This window comes from Scyliorhinus torazame, chromosome 11 (assembly GCF_047496885.1).
Source record: "Scyliorhinus torazame isolate Kashiwa2021f chromosome 11, sScyTor2.1, whole genome shotgun sequence".
In the NCBI taxonomy this organism is placed as follows: Eukaryota; Metazoa; Chordata; class Chondrichthyes; order Carcharhiniformes; family Scyliorhinidae; genus Scyliorhinus; species Scyliorhinus torazame.
Genome location: NC_092717.1, coordinates 28,116,338 through 28,131,409, shown reverse-complemented (window position 1 = coordinate 28,131,409; position 15,072 = coordinate 28,116,338). Strand labels below are relative to the sequence as shown.

The window sequence follows — 15,072 nt, the reverse complement described above, 5'->3', positions numbered from 1 at the left end:
GGCAAGTCATTAGCTCACCTGGATATTTACCATCCTACCATAAGGGGATCTGGATTTGGTGGGGTGGGGGGAGCAGTGGGAGGGAGAAGACAGACAGATCTTGACAGTGACAGAGCCTTTTAAAAATCAGAACCTGGTTACCAAAACATTATGAAGGCAGCAAAGAAGGCTAAAAGACTGCAGAGAGAGTGGTTCTGGCCCTGGGATATAGGACAGAATACAGACGAGTTGGCCCATTATAGTTAAGCAAGATAAAGCACTGAAGTCATGCAGCAGAATATGCAGCCGTTTTATGCTATTATGTGGAGCCAAGTAGTGGCTGAACCTAGTCGTGATTTTACCCGTTGCTATAAACAACTCATCTCAAATTGGATTAAAGCAGCTTGTGATTTGAGCCAGTTTTTGCAACCCATACTGTTAGCTCAGTCTGCTGTTCTGGAGATTGATGAGATCCTTGTGGGAAAGGCAAGGGAATGCTTTTGTTCCATCCCTGGTTTAGGCTTTACACGTAGGGCAGTCCGGGTCAATTCCCCAAAACAGAAGATGCCAAGACCATTTAAGAGAGTGACTGATGCTACTGGACCCCAGAGGTGGGGGGGGGGGGGGGGGGGGGGGGAAGCTACATCAGGTTTAAAAAAACTGCGTTAAGGCCTCCTCTTTTCCAAAGCGAAATAAACCATGCCTTTAACTTTCCGTCATAACTGGAATTGTAATATTCAGAAACACCTTTAATACTCATCTGTATCTTTAGAAGGATATTAATATCCCTCCTACAATTAAGTAATCAGGACACCGCACAGTCAGATTTGGCTGGCAATAGATGCAACAAAAATCTAAATCCTCAATGGTTGTACATGATCCATCTGATAATGCAACCCAATAGCTCATTTGCACCACAGTAACACATTATGTTGCAGCTTTCATTGATTTTCCAATTGAAACCCCAGAATTGTTTTCCTGATTACCCATTGCAATACTCCACATTCAATGTCTAAAACCTCTTCCTAATCTTACAGGCCAACATCGGGTACTGGATTCCCCATTTCCCGCAGCTGCGTGTTTCTCGGCCGGACGCACCATTCGCTGGCGGCGGGATACTCTCTTCCCGCCGCTTGTCGATGGGATTTCCCATTGAAGCCATCCCACACCCCCGGGGAAATCCGCGGGACGGGGCGGGGGCGCTACCGGTAGGAAAAGAGAATCCCGACTGCCAGAAAATTCCTGCCCAGGTTTCCTCTTAAACCTTCTCTTTTCCAGAAGGAAGAGTCGGAGCCTGCTTTGTCGTTCCTCAATTCTGGCAACACTTTTATAAACCTTTTCTGCGCTCCCCTACTACTCTGCAAGCCTGTTTGTGTCTCCTTGTGGTTTTTGTGCTGTCTTCTACATCACTGTCCATAACCCCCATTTGATATCAACTGAAAATTCCAGTCCCAAATCATAGATTTGGATGATGTACTACAGTGGCTCCAATGCCTTGAACATAGAACATACAGTGCAGAAGGAGGCCATTCGGCCCATCGAGTCTGCACCGATCCACTCAAGCCCTCACTTCCACCCTATCCCCGTAACCCAATAACCCCTCCTTAATCTTTTTTTTGGGACACTAAGGGCAATTTAGCATGGCCAATCCACCTAACCTGCACGTCTTTGGACTGTGGGAGGAAACCGGAGCACCCGGAGGAAACCCACGCACACACGGGGAGAACGTGCAGACTCCGCAGACAGGGACCCAGCGGGGAATCGAACCTGGGACCCTGCCGCTGTGAAGCCACAGTGCTAACCACTTGTGCTACCGTGCTGCCTAAACCCATTGGAGTTTAGAAGAATGAGGGATGATCTTATTGAAACACATAAGATGTTGAGGGGGTTTGATTGGGTATATGGAGGTTGTTTTCCCCTTGTGGGAGAGACTAAAACTGGGGCATATAGTCCTGATACCTTCAGGACTTTATGTCCCACTTTTGGTTAGTCCAAAACCTTCCCTTCAAATCCTCCCCTTTGTTTTGTAGCCATCTTTCAATCCACTCTGCTACCTGGCTTAAGGTGAACCGGTCAATCATTTTAACCCGATTCAAATTTATTTAAACCAGATGGGCATTTGCGTTCCCTATTTTGACGTTGACTGATGAACAAGCGTGCTGCAAATACATGCTGCTACCGTGGTCAGCTTGTTAATCCATCCCCATAGTACACCTCTGATCTTCAGACTTTATTACATCAGAATGCGCAATGCACATTGAAGGGCTATCACATCAACAAAGCCAGCCGAATGTCGAATCGTGACCAACCGCGTGACGGAACGTTTTGCTGGAAGCCCACAGAAATAAAAATTCGGTCAAATTAGAGGGACGGTGGAGTAAACACATGTGGCTGGTTTTGCCAGAACAAAATTCTAGCGGCACTCTAACCAATCGCAGAATCGAATCATGCAGCTCAGAAGGAGGCCATTCGGCCTGTCATGTCCATGCCAGCCCTGTCCACTTTAGGCCCATTTATGTAAACTCAAGTGAATGCTGGACAGATTGAAATGGGACAATCTTCATGGATTGACTAGCATTGTTTACTGACGCGGGAACTGATGCATTCTAACCATCCTCGCTGTTGTTACGGAGCGCCAAGTTTGATTTATAATCGTTTCGCATCAGATTCACTGTAATGGATGGTAAAGTCGTTTCAAGAGGAAAAAAAGCTTCACCTGCTTTTTTAACCATTAATGCAACATTGCCCCAATTATGAGCACTGCTCCTGCCCCATCACTGAGGCCAAGGGAGCTGTGCAGACATGTTTTACTCCCAAGATTCATAACTGGCAAAACTGTGATTATTGTACAATTTGGGGCGGCACGGTGGCACAGTGGTTAGCACTGTTGCCTCACAGCACCTGGAACCCGGGTTTAATTCCGGCCTCATGTGACTGGCTGTGTGGAGTTTGCACGTTCTCCCCGTGTTTGAGTGGGTTGAAGGAATGAATGAAATGAAAATCGCTTATTGTCACAAGTAGGCTTCAATGAAGTTACTGTGAAAAGCCCCTAGTCGCCACATTCCGGCGCCTGTTCGGGGAGGCTGGTACGGGAATTGAACCGTGCTGCTGGCCTGCCTGGGTCCGCTTTCAAAGCCAGCGATTTAGCGCAGTGTGTGAAACCAGCCCCAGATAATTAAGGGGCAATTTGGCGTGACCAATCCACCTACCCTGCACATCTTTGGGTTGTGGGGGCGAAACCCACGCAAACACGGGGAGAATGTGCAAACTCCACACAGACAGTGACCCAGAGCTGGGATCGAACCTGGGACCTCGGCGCCGTGAGGCAGCAGGGCTAACCCACTGAGCCACCGAGCTGTCAGGGTTTCCTCTGGGTGCTCCGGTTTCCTCCCACAGTCTAAAGATGTGCAGGTTAGGTGGATTGGCCATGATAAATTTCCCCTTAAGTGTCCAAAAATGTCACGGTTAGGTTGGGTTATGGGGCTAGGGAAGGCGAGTGGTAGAGTCAGTGCAAGATCTGGTGGGTCAATTGGCCTCCTTCTGCACTATCGGGATGCGACAGATTCTATGAATAATGACCAAGTATGCCGTGACCAGTAACCAGATATCAGCAGCGACAGTATAATTTGCATCTGTCACTTGTATAGAATCAGCTATATTCACGCTCTTACACCACAAAACCTTCCACAAATACCTCTTCAATTCTCTTACAAATCGACGTACAAATCCCTGTAGCTCCCAGATAAAAACAGGAAAAAGTGGGAGAAAGATCACAGAAGTTTATGATTCCAAATCATTCTCCATCAGACTTAACTGACTGCAGATAAAATACACTTTCCACCTTCAACCTTGAATAAAAACCAGCAAATCCATCAGCTGCCATTTGGTTAAAAAAAAATCTGCTTCTGACCAGTGGTCGGTGGCAGTCGACGATTATTCACCAAGGCGCTGGCTGTATCTATCACCAGCCTCTCTCATTATCAGACTTTCTATCACTCTTAATTCCCAAATCAGTGAAACACATAGACTGGGGCTTTTTCCCCCAAAATATGCACACACAGATCAGGAAAGATATGTAATCCACATTGCCCAAAGAAAGGGCAGAGTAAAGGCTACACCTTAAACATTTGTTCAAAATGAAACATTTAAATACTGCAGAGATTGATTCATTCGCCATGCATTCCAGTGTGTGGTGGACAATACTGTATATTGCTTGGAACTGATAGGGGGAGGTGGTTTGGGCATCTGATTGAAGTACTATGGCTGTAAATACTTCCTCCATGTGTGGTATGTGTAACAAAACGTGCATAACAGGGTTTGCTGCGATGCTGCAATGCAATGTCCCTCTTGGAAGAAATTGATGCAAGGGGAACATTCTTGATTATGGATGGCGGGGGGGGGGGGGGGGGTTCCAAATTGATCGACTGGGTTTTAATTAAAGCCCAGATTGCCTCCTTAACCCAGGGTGCTGAGGACTGGTGGGTGGCTGGACAATAAGGTGGGGGTGGAGAGGGAGAGAGGAAAATGCACCCCAGGGATCATCTGCAAACTTCATTTTTCGCCCAGCAACAGGCAGGGCAGCGGCTGCAAAAAGTAATCCCGTCCAAGTTCAAACGGACAACTCCGAGATTCCCTCATTCCCAGAGGCGTCTCCCCCCTTCCCCTCCTCTCTGTGAGCTGAGGATGATGCGGAGATGTACAGCGAGTGCTAGCTCCACTGTCTCAGACTCTGCTGCTGGGGGGTGGGTGGAGGGCTGAATCTTCAATGAGCCAGCCCACAGCGCAGGTTCAGGCTCCCTGTTGCCCACACACACATTCGCTCAGTGCTCCCCAGCACACTCTGCTATGCTGCACCCAACCCCACTTAATACAGAGACAGAGGCTAAACATACAGAGAGGGAGAGGGGGCTAAATACACAGACAGGCTAAATCCACAGAGAGAGGGGGGTGCTAAATACTGAAAGAGAGGGGCTAAATGCACAGATAGAGGGGGGGGGGGCTAAATGCATAGACGGGGGAGAGGGCTAAATGCACAGAGAGAAAGGCTAAATATACAGATCGAGAGAGGATAATCTAACCCCCCCGCTTCATTCAACACATCGCTCTCAAAATGAAACTCACCCAAACCTTCCTCTGCTTAGCTTCAGTGAAGTGGCAAAGATGCTGGCAGGCAGTAACGGCTCTTCAATTCTTACGCTGCCGGTTCAGATACAAACCCTTCACTTCTCTCTCTCTCTCTACACCCCCCCCCCCCCAATCAAACGGTGGATCCGGCTCAATAGAAACAGCCAAAGACCCATTGACGTCAGCCTACAGCTCCATGTGTGGCCAATTGGAGAAGCAACTCCAGGGATGGGAAAATATCTGGAGAAAACAGAAGCGTAAAAAGATCAGAAATCAAAGCTCCCCCATCCCTCCCTCACCCTCCTCCCCGCCTTTATCCCCTGTTGTGTTGGGCGCTCTGGATCCGTGGAACACACACAGGTCACCAACACTTGAAATAGTGCAACACTATTTTATTGAGTCATTAACAGTTTAACATACTCTCGCTGTGGGTTAACACGATACTAGCTTTAACTAAAGACCTTTGCCTTGTCCTAACCAGTCGATGCACTCAGCACATGGTGAATGTCTGTGCTGCAGGCTGTGAGCTCTGTCCTACTAGGAAGCTGCAGCTCGAATGAGCGGGAACTCTGATGCCCCCGTCTTTATAGTGCGTGTGCTCTAACTGGTGATTGGCTGCGGTGTTGTGTGTGTTGATTGGTTCCACTGTGTGTCCATCAGTGTGTGTGTCTGCACCATGATATACTGGTGTATATTATGACATCCCCCCTTTTATAAAAGAATGTACATGTGTGGCAATAAATAGTGGTATGGTGAGAATGTCCCTAACTACGTGTGTGCGAAAGACATATTTACAGGACTATGTACATGAGAACTAAGCTATTTACATGGGAAGGTGCCTGGTGCAGAAAAACAGTATGCAACAAGAATAACGAGATGAACACTATATACAAACCATGTAAACGAACAAACGGAAGAACAGAACAATTCAGAAAGTCTATAAGTCCACAAAGTTCACAAATTAAGTCTCTGAGTTGGGCGATGAATTCTGGTTGACCGTCAGGGTGGCACACCACTCATTGTCTGGATCGATGCTGTATACCGACAGCGGCTGGTGTCTTTGCTCCGGGGACACCCTGTTTTTTGTCATGATACCGACTCGAAAAGGCGCCTTCGGGTCCTCGGTGTCACTGCTGTGTGGGAGGTCCGCATTGGACTCGGTGACTGTGGGTTGAATTGCCCAGACATTCCTGCGAGGCTGGCTGAAGCGATATGAATTGGCAGGCTGAGCTGCTCGGTAGAAGGCAGCACAGTGGCCAAGTCTGCCACATCTTAGGCATTGTCGAGATTTGGCAGGGCATTGCTGCTTTAAATGGGTGGAGCCACAGTTGCCACACGTCGTAGCATCAGCACGTTCGCTGCGCCACCGTGCATGCGTGGTGTGGTCATGCGTGGTGCGCGCCTGCGCATTTCGTTCTTCGACGTCGCCATCCCCTAGTTTGGTGCGCACAAGCGCGGGGGTCTGCGAAAAGCATGCGAAATAGCCGCCCTCATCCAGGCTGAGGCCCTGGAGTTGCTCAATTGCTTGGACCCGTTCCACCTCGTGGGGACGTTGCCACGCCTTTCAGCCGCTTGGATGTGAGAATACCGACTCGTGATATACTGGTATATATTATGACAGGCCTCAATGGCGGTCGCTACTTTGAGGAGCTGCTGTCGTAGGGGGTCCGACTGAACACCGAAAACGATCTGGTCGCATATCATGCAGTCGGAGGTGGGCCCGTAGCTGCAAGACTGCGCAGGGATGCGGAGGTGAGTGAGAAAGGAATGGAAAGGTTCATCCTTACCCTGCAAACGATGTTGGAACACGTAGCGCTCGAAACTTTCATTCACCTCTACGCTGCAGTGAGTGTCAAACTTGAGGAGGATCGTCTTGAACTTTGTTTTATCTTCATCATCCGCAAAGGTGAGAGAATTGAAAATGTGGATGGCATGGTCCCTGGCCGTGGATAGGAGGAGAGCAATCTTCCTGGTATCCGAGGTGTCCTCCCTGTCTGTGGCCTCAAGGAAGAGCTGGAAACGCTGTTTGAATATCTTCCAGTTGGCCCCGAGGTTGCCGGCGATGCGGAGCGGCGGCGGCGGGCAGATGTTGTCCATGTTGCAGGAGGACGGAATGCTGGCGGAAGGCAGATCACTTGCAGGTAGGTCTAAGAATTGCTAATATCCCTCAACTCCTGGTATCATGTTGTGTTGGGCGCTGTGGATCTGTGGAACACATACAGGTCACCAACACTTGAAATAATGCAACACTATTTTATTGAGTCATTAACAGTTTAACATACTCTCGCTGTGGGTTAACACAATATTAGCTTTAACTAAAGACCTTTGCCTTCTCCTAACCAGTCGATGCACTCAGCACATGGTGAATGTCTGTGCTGCAGGCTGTGAACTCTGTCTTACTAGGAAGCTGCAGCTCGAATGAGCGGGAACTCTGATGCCCCCTGTCTTTATAGTGCGTGTGCTCTAACTGGTGATTGGCTGCGGTGTTGTGTGTGTTGATTGGTCCTATTGTGTGTCCATCAGTGTGTGTGTCTGCACCATGATATACTGGTATATATTATGACATCCCCCACAGCTCAAACATCAGGACTCATGTCCCCAATGGATCAAAAAGAGAGCAGCAGGAATTCTGCAGCCTTGGTTCCCAGTGTAGAGAGAGAAGTCTCGTCAATGTAAAAGTTACTCATGAAATGAAAATCGCTTGTCACAAGTAGGCTTCAAATGAAGTTGCTGTGAAAAGCCTCTAGTCGCCACATTCCGGCACCTGTACGGTGAGGCTGGTTCGGGAATTGAACCGTGCTGCTGGCCTGCCTTGGCCTGCTTTCAAAGCCAGCGATTTAGCCTTGTGCTAAACCAGCCCCTGTGTATGTTACACACCCCTAGGCGAGCGTGCGGTCAAGTCCAGCCCCACCTGACCCGCAGTCTCAACACAATTGAAATTAACTCTTCATTTTAAAAATATCAAATTATGCCCAATTACTACAGTCGACAGGTTTGTAAATGTAAACTCAATGACCTTTTATTAATAACAATAATTATAATTAAATAGGCATCAAATACATCCGGTTAACTACTGTCTGATTTCTAATCCCCCCTTTAACTCACCCCACCTCTACACACACAAACACACACACGACAGGGGGGCACGGTAGCACAGTGGTTAGCACAGCTGCTTTACAGCTCCAGGGTCCCAGGTTCGATTCCTGGCTTGGGTCACTGTCTGTGTGGAGTTTGCACTTTCCACCCGTGTCTGCGTGGGTTTCCTCCGGGTGCTCCGGTTTCCTCCCACAGTCCAAAGATGTGCAGGTTAGGTGAATTGGCCGCGCTAAATTGCGCCCCCCCCTCTGGAAACCCTCATTCCCCAGCTGTTTCATCAAGGGGATGGGTCTGGCCATGGCTCAGGTGCTGGCGCTCCTCAGAAGCATTGCCCCACTGCAGAGAAAGCAGAGGATTAGCAGAGCTCACCCCAACCAGAGGACACCTGCGCCGTGGCCTTTGTAGCCCCCCCTGCTTCTCTGCCCCGCTCAGGGCAGAGGCCCCACCAGCAACTCCCACCCATCAGTATCATGAGCTGTCTCCTCCTGGTGAGGCTGGCAATGCCTACTGCCTTTTCCACCTCCTCCCAGGCAGTGTTCAGGAGGGTGGGCGTCAGGCTGCGGCCCACCCTGTGGAAGAGTGTGTCTCTCCTCTCCTCATTGGCTTCGGGCAATAGGTCCACCTCGGACTCCCAAAATCGGAGGGCAGGCTTTCTGTGAGACATCTTCGTGGCTGCAGTGAGCGTGTGGTAAGTGGAGCTTAAAATCAGCTCTGGCCAGACAACTGGCTACCTGCCAGCCAATCTTCACAGCACAGTTCCTCACTCCACTTGTTCAACTTAAAGGTATGTTTCCATTAAAGATCCATGGATCAAAAATGATAACAACAAAGTAAAAGAAATAGGAAATAAGAGAATCAGCAGGAAGGGTCCTGACACGTATAATTGGACAGGGAATGATTGCCACTTGAAAATAAAAATATTTTGGGGCAAATCAAATAATCAACTAAATTAAATTAAATAAACTGAGGGGCAAATTAAAGGGAGAGACTTGGAAAATAGGAACACTTTGGACTTCCTATAGATATTACTGGCCTCAGGGCAACATCAAGGAACACAGCAGTCATAGTACAGACTACGAGGGCCGTATGGCAGACACTGGCAGACATGAGGTGATTGTAGCTAGCTAACAAAGTGGAAGGCAAGGAGTTAGCACAAAAATCTCAGGTCAGTGCTCAAGGGGGTGAGTTTTTTTAATTCTTTTACGGGCTTCGCTGTCTAGGCCAGCATTTATTGCCCACCAGTAATTGCCCTTGAGGAGGTGGTGGTGAACTGTCGACATGTACTGCTGCTGTCCATGAGATGTAGGTACATCCACAGTGCTGTTAGGGAGGGAGTTCCAGGATTTTGACCCAGCGACGGTGACGGAACGGCCAAATATTTCCAAGTCAGGGTTGTGTGTGGCTTGGAGGGGAACCTCCAGGTGGCGGTGTTCCCAGATATCTCTTGCCCTTGTCTAGCTAGGTGGTAGAGATTACAAGTTTCAAAGATGTTGCCAAAGTAGCCTTGGCAAGTTGCTGCAGTGCATCTTCTGGATAATAATAATAGTCTTTATTAGTGTCGCAAGCTGGCTTCCATTAACACTGCAATGAAGTTACTGTGAAAAGCCCCTAGGCGCCACATTCCGGTGCCTGGTCGGGTCCACTGAGGGATAATTCAGAATGCCCAATTCACCAAACAAGCACGTCTTTTGGAACTTGTGGGAGGAAACCGGAGCACCCAGAAGAAACCTATGCAGACATGGGGAGAAAGTGCAGACGCCACACAGACAGTGATCGAAGCCGGGAATCTAAGCTGGGACCCTGGCGCTGTGAAGCAACAGTGCTACCCACTGGGCTACCATGCCGCCCTAATACATACTGTTGCCATTGTACTCCAATGGTAGAGAGGGTGAATGTTTACGGTGATAGATAAGATGACAATCAAGAGGGTTGCTTTGTCCTGGTCAAGCTCTATCTTGCTCGAGCTGTACACATCCAGGCAAGTGAAGAGTATTCCATCACACTCCTGACAGAGTGTGGACAGGTTTCAGGGAGTCAGGGGGTGAGTTACTCATCACAGAATTTCCAGTCTCTGACCTGCTCTTGGGGCCACAGCATTTATATGGCTAGTCTAGTTCAGTTTCAATAGAATAAACGCTTCCATGCCCAGTCCATCATCCACATTCATTAGCAGCAATAATACCAACAGCCTCCAATCTCCATTCATGGACCTTTTTCAGTTTCTGCCATTTGTGAGATCACTCAGTGAATCTGCTGTGCATTGCAATCATTCTTTTTCGTCAGTCAGGCATCTGAAACATGTTCTTCAAGCCAAACTTCTAAGAATAAGAACTATACATAATAACTATATTAAAAGTATAGTTTCCATTTGTCTAATATGCAGTGCCTGCTCTCCCCAGTGTGAGATACACTTCATTTGTCTAATATAGGGATCAACGACCCTAATAACAAGAATCATTTTTAAAAATTTAGTCAATAATGCAATATCTTTGCAGCCAGAGTGCAGATACTCAAATTCCAATAATAATGAAAAAGAAGGCAGAGAGGAAACACACATATTAATAATAAATAAAAAATGGATGCAAAAAAAAGAAAATAACTTTTATTTTAATTTCTGGTATTGTATTTCTTTGAAGTATCGTTCAATATGCATTTGATGACAACGATCGCGTTTCCCTTCTCATATCACTGTTAGAAATCCCATTAAAAGATTAAGCCTTGTTCAATGAGATCCAACTTTTTTACAGTGATTTAGATAATAACTATATCTGAACAACCTATCTGCCCCTGAAAAATCTGTTGAATGATGTTAATTGCCTCTGCTATAATTAATTGCTGTACTTTTAAAGTTCATTTTTGAAATAGTTAGAAAGGAAATGTAAAGATTTTCATGATCGTTCAGGTTTTGGCCTTCACCTTGTGAGAAACACCGCTCACTTGATAATAATTTACACTTAGCCAAATTCTGAAGAAGTATTTTATTCAATCGATCTTGCAAGAACGGGTGCCGCCTGTCAACATTAGCAGACACACCAAATCAATACAGCAATATTTCTTATATACAATCTCTGAGAAACACAACCCACCCTCTGCCTTGCTTGCCGTTTCCTTATCAGTCATTCCTTATTTGGACTTGTTATGTTCATTTTGGCTTCCGCCTTGCTTCGCCTAGCAGTGATTTCTGAGAGCTCCTGGTACATCCTTGAACCGTCAGCTAAAATGATGTAGAATGAGGCCCCCATCTGCACCTGCATCTTGTTATTGTAAGTTCTGTTCATTCCCGAAGGTCAGTCACGTACAGTTACAAAAACTTTAGCACTGCAGCTTACACAAAACTCCACTTGACATCTTATTCCCCATCAAGCACTATTGTTAACATCTTATTTGTGAACCAGAGTTATTCATGTAAAAACAACATAAAATGCTCATTTCTCATAATTCCCCCTTTTTTTCTTTTTACTCTTGTTGCTTTTTACACTATGTCGCCCCTTCTAGCCTTCCCCAAAATTGTCCAACATCCTCTCAACCTCTCTTTCTATGGGGTCGTCCTCTCCTTCAGTCTTCCCACTTTCTAGTCGGCAAATTGTTTCCTGGCCTCCTTTACCCAGGGGTAATGGCATCTGCTTGGTCAAGGCTGTTTCGATGAGCCTCTGCACCAAGCCTCTTACGCATGGGATGATGCAGCAGCCTATTGCCACCAATGCTCCTATTACTACGATAATGGACGTGAGGATGGATACAATTAACCCTTTCCATTTCCCAAACATTGATTCAAGCCACCCAGTCATGGATGTGTCTGCCCCCAAGTTGTCTGCCATTTCCTCAGCCAGAGTGGTTAATCCTTGTAGCGCACGGGTAATCGATCCGTCGGGTGCCATATTGTTGGGGATAAATGTGCAACACTGTCCCTTGAGCATTACGCATACACCACCTTTCTCTGCCAAAATCATATCCAGAGCCAATCTATTCTCCCAGGCCATTCTACTGGTTGCGTCCAGTTGTTCCGCTATGCCCTTTACGGCGTCTCTGGTATAATTTATGAACCTCTGTTGATTATAGTATATATAGTTTATCCAATCTACATTCTTATTGATCGTAACCCACCAGAAGAGGGACTCGAACCCAGCTGCGATCTGATTTTGGGCTTTGAACTCGTCTGGTACTCCTCTGGGGATGCCAACGGAGTCCAGGTAAATTCTGTCATCAAATGAGGTGGGTATGCTTCGTGTAGATCGTTCCCCTTTTACACTCCCCTTCTCCTCTTGTCTTTCATAGGCTATACTGAATGGTATGGCTAGCTGAACTAATGCGCATGTCCCTTTCCATTGGGGGGGTAGAGTGGGCCTTAGAATCTTTCCTCCGCAATACCACCATATATCTGCACGTGGTATTTTTAGTGATGAGTAATTGCCCTGGATGGTCACGTTCTTAGTCTCAAGACAAGTCTTGAGTTCTCCCATATCTTTACTTAGTCCCGTATCAGAACGACTTATACACGATTTATGATGCGTTACAGTAACCAAGAAGGAGGGAGGGTTTGCTGATTGTTTCTGCTTAACAGGAGGGAACATCAGAGATAGGGCAGTGCAGGTCCTGTTGCCCCAGGCGTTCTCATCTTGGTACAAGGCCATCATGCATTCCATGCTCCCTCTATTGTCTGTCCACCCCAGTGGAAAGGGCTCCAGATGGGCCTGTGGTCTACCTGATGCGCAAGCATAACAATTGTCTTTCTCCAGCGTCTGGGCCGAATACCTCATCCACTCAATCCACACATTCTGTTCCTCATAGACAGTTTCTATCTCAAAGGCTTTCTCTAAATCTTTTACTTCAATTATTTTAACTCCCTGTCCTTCCTCCATCTTGTCGTTCCCAGTTCCATTAGTGGGAGTTGCTCCCTGGTCTATTGAAATACGGAAGCAGCATTTAGTCCCGCTATTTTTCATTTTTACCCCGAACATCTCATTTCTTAGTGAACAACGCTGATTGCCTGCCTCGGTCCAGGCCGTGTATTTTACGGTGATGTATGCGGGGCGACAAGTTCCAGCCTTGCACGTTGAGGGGGAATTTCCACTAATCTGGTGAATGGATACTACCGGTGGTGCCCCTCTGCGATTGAGCAAATGGCACAACCTTTTCAGCCAAACCCCCCCGCTCTCGGTAATCACCCCCACTTGGCAATAATCAAGAGACTCCACCCTAAACTCCTTTCCATTCCCCGCTGACTCGCAGTCTATGAGGGTGCATAGATCAGTCCGTATTACCTGAGGGTACCGACTTTCTGAGATTGTCAATGTAACCAGACGACCGTTTCCGTCCCCCCACATTATTAATATTATTATACATTGTATAGTCCATTTTAGCTGTAGTTTCGTCATATTATTGAATAGTTCAGGATTCAGTGTCTTTTCAACCTTATCTTTAATGGTTCCTCAGTGGCCTCCACATGCCATTGTTCCTGTTCAGGTGGTGATTACACGGGTCCCTTCGTTCTGCTGTAATGAGTCCAACCTTTTTCCGCGGTTCGTATGGCAGTCTCTGTGGTTAACAAGACCAGGAACGGTCCGTCCCAAGTGGGTTGAAGCTTGGTTTCCTTCCATGATTTCACCAGTACTGAATCTCCTGGTTTAAATTTGTGGACTGTGAATTCAAGGGGAGGTGTCTGCGCTAGCAGTCCTTGTCTCCTGAGGAATGATAATGAGGAAGACAGCGCCAGTATATATTTCTTTACATAGATATCTTTACATTCTGCAATGGGCAATTCTCCCATTGTTCCAAGGTATGGCAATCCGAACAACATTTCGTATGGGGACAACCCCAAATCTTTTCTTGGAGCCGTTCGGATTCTTAGAAGGGCTATCGGTAAGCATTTTGTCCAGGGAGCCTAGTTTCTAGTATTATTTTTGACAAATGATTTTTAAGGGTTTGATTCATCCTTTCCACCCGTCCCGATGAGGGGGGGGGGGGGTGCCAAGGAGTGTGGAAGTCCCAATTTATCTCCAAACTTCTCATGGTTTCTTGTAAGACCTTAGAGGTAAAGTGACTTCCCCTGTCCGAGTCTATATTTTCTACCAACCCGTACTGGGGAACTATTTGCTCCAGAATGATTTTAGACACTCCGCCTGCGGTGGCGGTGGTTGTAGGGTAAGCTTCTACCCAACCCGTAAGGTGGTCTACCAGGAATAACGCGTATTTCAGCCTTCCCACGGGTGGTAGTTCAGTATTTGCAGCCTTCTCTGTAACAGACTGTCTCTCTCTCTGTCTCTCTGTTTTGAAACAGTGACTCCAGGCATGTTGCAGCCTTCTCTGTAACAAACTGTCTCTCTCTTTGTCTTGAAACCAGTGACTCCAGGCATGTTGCAGCCTTCTCTGTAACAAACTGTCTCTCTCTCTCTCTTTCTGCCTCTCTGTCTCTCTCTGTCTCTCACTCTCTCTGTCCCTCTGTCTCTCTCTGTATCTCTCTCTCTCTGTCTCTCTCTCTGTCTCTGTCTCTCTCTGTCTCTCTCTCTCTCTCGGTATCTCTCTCTCTCTCGCTCTGTATCTCTCTCTCTGTCTCTCTGTCTCTCTCTCTGTCTCTGTCTCTCTCTGTCCCTCTCTCTCTCTCTGTATCTCTCTCTCTCTGTCTCTCTCTCTGTCTCTGTCTCTCTCTGTCTCTCTCTCTCTCTCTGTATCTCTCTCTCTGTCTCTCTCTCGCTCTGTATCTCTCTCTCTGTCTCTCTCTCTGTCTCTGTCTCTCTCTGTCTCTCTCTCTCTGTATCTCTCTCTCTCTGTCTCTGTCTCTCTCTGACTCTCTCTCTCTGTATCTCTCTCTCTCTGTCTCTCTCTCTGTCTCTGTCTCTCTCTGTGTCTCTCTCTCTGTCTCTGTCTCTCTCTCTG

The 15,072-nt window shown here is 47.2% G+C and overlaps 1 protein-coding gene across 5 annotated transcripts in view; it reads right to left on the bottom strand.

Moving 5' to 3' along the window:
- The window catches only part of LOC140385197 (neurocalcin-delta), a 382,792-nt gene extending 377,561 nt beyond the window's left edge, over positions 1-5,231 (bottom strand). For 3 of the 5 annotated variants that reach the window (XM_072467086.1, XM_072467085.1, XM_072467089.1), the window contains exon 1: positions 5,101-5,231. The gene's annotated coding sequence lies outside the window, so the exon portion shown is untranslated. The remainder of the gene's footprint in view (positions 1-5,100) is intronic. The other 2 variants (XM_072467088.1, XM_072467091.1) reach the window with 2 other exon arrangements.
- Between the last annotated feature and the right edge of the window lie 9,841 nt (positions 5,232-15,072).